We start from the raw sequence: 5,844 nt of genomic DNA on the forward strand, positions 1-5,844 counted from the left end.
TATTTATTTATTTATTTTTTATTTTTTTTTTGTTATTATTAATTTATTTACTTTTTTTTCTTTTTTTTTTACATTTAATATTCAGACAATATTATAGATCTGACTGCACTGACACTATCAGATGAGAACAATAACCTGAGCTGGAAATCAATTGGAGGCGGTCTTTTTTATGGCCGTAAATGATTAATGGGCTGCTAATGTTACAGTGCCTGAGGCTGATTGCTCTGGCCACTACGAAATTATGACTGTGTCGTTTCGACCTTATTATTTACTGCGTGAGTTCACTCAAGTGACAGTAATTCTTGCCTATGTTCCTGGCCCTGATAACACTCTTGCAGCTGAACGTATTGCGGACAGATATAATAATGCTGTATCAAGAGCAGCTGATCAACCTATCTTTTTGCTTGGAGACTTTAACAGTTGTGATGTCGGACCCTTGCTTCCACGGATAGAGCAATATGTCACTATTCCAACTCGTCTGGACAAAATGCTGGACTTGTGTTTTGTAAACGTTCCTGGTGCTCATGTCCCTCCTCTTGGCTTCTCAGACCATAATGTAGTTCTGTTGTTGCCAAAATACAGACAAAGACTGAAAACACACAAGACTCAATCAAAAATTATCCAGGTCTGGAACAATGACTCTGTGGAGATGCTTTTGAGCTTACCGATTGGGGGATGCTTTTTCAGAGCAATGATGGCGATTTGGATATGATTAATAATTCCATCTGTTCATGTATGTCTTTTTGTGCTGATAATGTGATACCAACTAAGAAAGTTAATCTTTACCCAAAAGAAAACAAAAGTCTATTTTTAGTGCCATAAACATTTTTTTAAATTCTTTTCTTGTGAAATATGATATGACCTGGACATGAATCTGATTCAGAGAGTGATATTTTAGTACTACTACTGATTTACTATTATAGATTTTGTTTATATTTTGAATTAGAATTTTGTTAGATTGATGTATTTCTTTTCTATTTTCATTTTAATTTCAGTTTAATTTCTATTGCTGGACTTGTGTTTTGGTAATGTCCTGGTGCTTATGTCTCTAAATCCCTCCCTCCTCTTGGCTTCTCAGACCATAATGTAGTTCTGTTGTTGCCAAAATACAGACAAAGACTGAAAACACACAAGACTCAATCAAAAATGATCCAGATCTGGAACAATGACTCTGTGGAGATGCTTTTGAGCTTACCGATTGGGGGATGCTTTTTCAGAGCAATGATGGCGATTTGGATATGATTAATAATTCCATCTGTTCATGTATGTCTTTTTGTGCTGATAATGTGATACCAACTAAGAAAGTTAATCTTTACCCAAACAACAAACCTTGGGTCTCTAAAGACATGAAGCATTGTATTAACCTCAAAAAGATTGCCTTTATGGAGGGTGATAAAATAAAGCAATAATCCCCATGAAGCCGTGGTTTACAGTGAATTTATAACAGCTAAGAGGCGTTGTTAGGTTCGATGCAAAGCGGAGTCTAAAATCCCCTTAACTGTTATAAATTCACTGTAAACCACGGCTTCACAGGGCTTATTGCTTTTATAAAACGGTTATTCCATATAAGTAGCAAGGTTTCACAAAATAAAACAGAGCAAATAAAGTGTAATGATATTAATAAAAACAGTATTCTTCCACCAAACAATGTAGCTCCTCAGAAACAGTTGTGGTTGCAACAAAGTGGTTGCCGAGCAACACACAAATGTAAACAAAGGTGTATGTTACTTTGTAGAGTCATTTACAACAGCTTCGAACGCGGCTCAGCCAATCAGAATCAAGCACCGGAACTCTCCGTTTTATAAGACATGATAATGAACTGAGAAAGGAACGGCGAGATAAAACCAGGTTGGCCAAACTTCGATATAAAGACAAGATTTAGGAGCGGTTTATTAAAGGAAATACGAAGGCAGCATGGCAGAATCTTAATATGATGATGGGAAGAGCCCAGGCTTCAACTCAAGTTCAGTGTCCAAACCCTGCCTCCTTCTTTGAGCCGCTGAATGCTTTTTATGCTAGGTTTAATATGAATAATTCTGGAGTGGATTGGGACCAGACTGACTTAAGTAATGCCAGCTTAACTCTCTTGGATACAGTGACTAGAAACTTAGACCTTTCGAATTCACTTGTCAGGATTTTATTTATGGATTTCACATCTGCATTGGTTTATGACTGGAACGTCTCCAGAAACTACAAGTAAATACAACTCTTGTGCTATGGATTAAGGACTTTTTGAAAGATATATCTCAACATGTCAGGCTGAGTGGTTTTAAATCTAACAGTATTATTGTGAATACGGGGGTTCCACAGGGCTATGTGTTATCACCTATTTTATTTTCTATATATACAGTACGAACGAAATCAAGTGTGATATCGATGGCATGTCACTTTTGAAATATGCTGATGACATGGCCTTGGTGGCTTGCATGAGAGATGAGCAATCCCTGGTTACATATAGGCAATTTGTTGATTCTATGGTCCTCTGGTTCCAAGAAAGTTCGCTGGAGTTAAATCTAAGTGAGACTAAGGAGCTGTGTTGTGGAAGGTTATTTGGGCACTGAGATTGACAGGCATTTATATTTTACACAGCAGGCAAATAGTGTCTATAAGAAAGCTCAACAGCGATTATCTCTTTTGAGAAGTCTAAAGGGCTTTAATGTAAGACGGGACATCTTAACAGCAGTGTATCGGTCACTTGTGGAATCAGTTATAACCTTTAACATTGTTTCTTGGTTTAACTTTCGTTCAGCTGAAAACAAGAAAAAATTATCAAGAGTAATCAGACAGGCATCTAAAATGATTGGGTGCCCACAGACTAAACTTTTAGATCCCTATAACTGTGCTGTAAAAATGACATTTTTCAGAGACTCCCATCAGGTTGTCGGTAGAAAAGAAGACTTATAGTAATTATTTTATTCCTACTGCTATTTCTATTCTGAATAAGGCCAAACAGTTTTGTCAGGATCTTGTGTCTTAATATTATTGTTGTGTATTATTATTGTGTATTGTGTACATGTGAGCCTTTTTACCTAAGACACGTTTCTATCACTGGATGATAGATAAAGTTTTTTGAATTTGAATGTGAAACTGAGTTTGTTTCATAATTGATTAATTTTGCAACATTAACACGTTATTTTACTTTAGGCCTATATTAATGTTCAACGTTGGAAATTCTGCTGATTAAAAAAAAATATTGTAAAAGATATTTTTGAGCAGAGACGATATGCATTGCAAATGAAGATAGGGAATATGAAGACCTATATACATAGAGGTATAAGATTCTTAAAAATGAGAATGAAGGTTTCAGTTTCAGAGCAGCTCGTTTCGTGTCTGTGCATGCGCGGAGGGAGGGAGGGTTGACGCGTCAGAGGCACGTGACGTCACCGCTTCCTTCATTCGGGATCGAGAGTCTCCAAACAATACACCTACAGCACTGAGAATGCATGTTTTATTTGCTCTGTTAATAAACAAGCTAACCTCATTGCTGCATTTATTACAGTACAGAACCCGAGCATGCATGTGTTCTAATGCATAGCTCTAGAGATACTGTCTGAGCATGCATGTAATATCTCTAATAATGCATGTGTTCTAATGCATAGCTCTACATGCACAGAGATACTGTCTGAGCATGCATGTAATATCTCTAATAATAATAGAACTGAAAGCACACGTCAGATGAACTGTATGCGTTATTAAATGTGGACTATTTTGATAAACCTGCCAAGAGTCAGTGTCTTTGAACTGCATTATTAAACTATTTCCATCCAGGGTTATAATAGATAACTAAAACTAAAACTATATTTGAAAAATCGTTACTTTAAATAAAATAAATGTAAACTGAAATACAAAAATATAATATATATATAAACTTTATTTTATTTCAGCAACATTTCTCATTTTAATTTAGTTTAAGTTGAAGTACTAAAATAACTAAAACTGAAATAAAGATTAATTAAAGCTATATTGACAAAAATACTAAAAATGACAAATTTACTAACTAAAATTATTAAATTAAATATATTTATAAAATAACATGATTTATAAAATATTTGTAGGAACTGTAAATATTACTTAATAAATAAATAAATATTGCTAAATGAATATGTATAATTAATAACATTATTTTAAAATTAATAATAATAAAATAAAAGAGTGTATTTTTCACCACAGTGTGATCTGAGCTCACTCTTAGGACCTGAGACCATGTGAATGTAAAGATTTTTGGTCTGATGACTTCTTTTTACATTTACGTTACATTTATTCATTTAGCAGATGCTTTTGTCCAAAGCGACTTACAAAAGAGGAAAACAACAAGTGATTGAAGTGAAATGAAGGTTTTTAAGAGAAGCTGTCCTTGTTTGACTCTAACAGTCAGTCAGCTTTATTGTTTGATAGCAGCTGCTCTCGTGGCGTGTGTGTTTGAGCTTGAGCTGTTTTCAGAGGAATCTCACGGTCTGTCGTCGCTCTTTCTGACTGCTGTACGCCGCCACCAGAGCCACGCTCAAGAAGCAGTTCGGCCTTGCACACATTACAGACCAGATGCTCGACACCGTCAAGGTTCCTTATGTTCAACGCAGAAGACTTACAATGAATCAATTTCAACTTTACCGGTCAAAAGTTTGTTCTTCTGCTCAGCAAGGCTGCATTGATTTTATCACAAATACAGTAAAAATTGTGAAATATTATTAGAATGTCAAATAACTGTTTTCTATGTAAATATCTGTTAAACTCTAATTTATTTCTGTGATGCGCAGCTGAATTTTCAGCATCATTACTCCAGTCTTCAGTGTCACATGATCTTCAGAAATCATTCTAATATGCTGATTTGCTGCTCAAGAAACATTTCTGATTATTATCAGTGTTGAACACAGTTGTGCTGAACAATATTTCTGTGGAGACCGTGATACATTTTATTTTTCAGGATTCACAGATGAATAGAAAGTTCAAAAGAACAGCATTTATTTGAAATATAACTCTTCTGTAACATTATGAATGTCTGTAGTGTGTCACTTTTGATAAATTTAATGAATCCTTGATGAATAAAAGTATTAATTTCTTTCAAAAAAGGGATTCTTACTGTTAGTGTATATCAATATCGTGAAGGATTATGATCATAAGTGGTGATTCTGTTTAAGGATATATGTGACCCTGGAGCACAAAACCATAAATTGTCATAAGGGTACATTTTTCGAAATTGAGATGTATGCATCATCTGAAAGCTGAATAAATAGCTTTCCATTGATGTATGGTTTGTTAGGATCGGACAATATTTGGCTGAGATACAACTATTTGAAAATCTGGAATCTGAGGGTGCAAAAAAATCTAAATATTGAGAAAATCATCTTTAAAGTTGTCCAAATGAAGTTCTTAGCAATGCATATTACTAATCAATAATTACGTTTTGAAATATTTATGGTAGGAGATTTACAAAATGTCTTCATGGAACATGATCTTTATTTAATATCCTAATGATTTTTGGCATAAAAGAAAAATTGATAATTTTGACCCATACAATGTATTGTTGGCTATTGCTACAAATATATCCCAGCGACTTCAGACTGCTTATGTGCTCCAGGGTCACATATAATACTTTGCAAAACATATGTTTTACTGTAAAACTGCAAAAAAAAAAGTTGTGTTCCAAATTTGAAGTTGATATCGCAAAAACATGATATTCAGTCCGGGCGCAGTACCAGACGTTTCCACTAGATGAAATTCACTTCAAATTAGTTTCTGGTAATTTTTGTACAAAAGTGTGACCTTTTTTTCACTACCTTTTCATTTCACAACCATGATTTTTGTGTGTGTGAGTGTGTGTGTGTGTGTGAGTGTGTGAGTGTGTGT

This window comes from Sinocyclocheilus anshuiensis, unplaced genomic scaffold, assembly GCF_001515605.1.
Source record: "Sinocyclocheilus anshuiensis isolate Anshui unplaced genomic scaffold, SAMN03320099.WGS_v1.1 scaffold499, whole genome shotgun sequence".
Lineage (NCBI taxonomy): Eukaryota > Metazoa > Chordata > Actinopteri > Cypriniformes > Cyprinidae > Sinocyclocheilus > Sinocyclocheilus anshuiensis.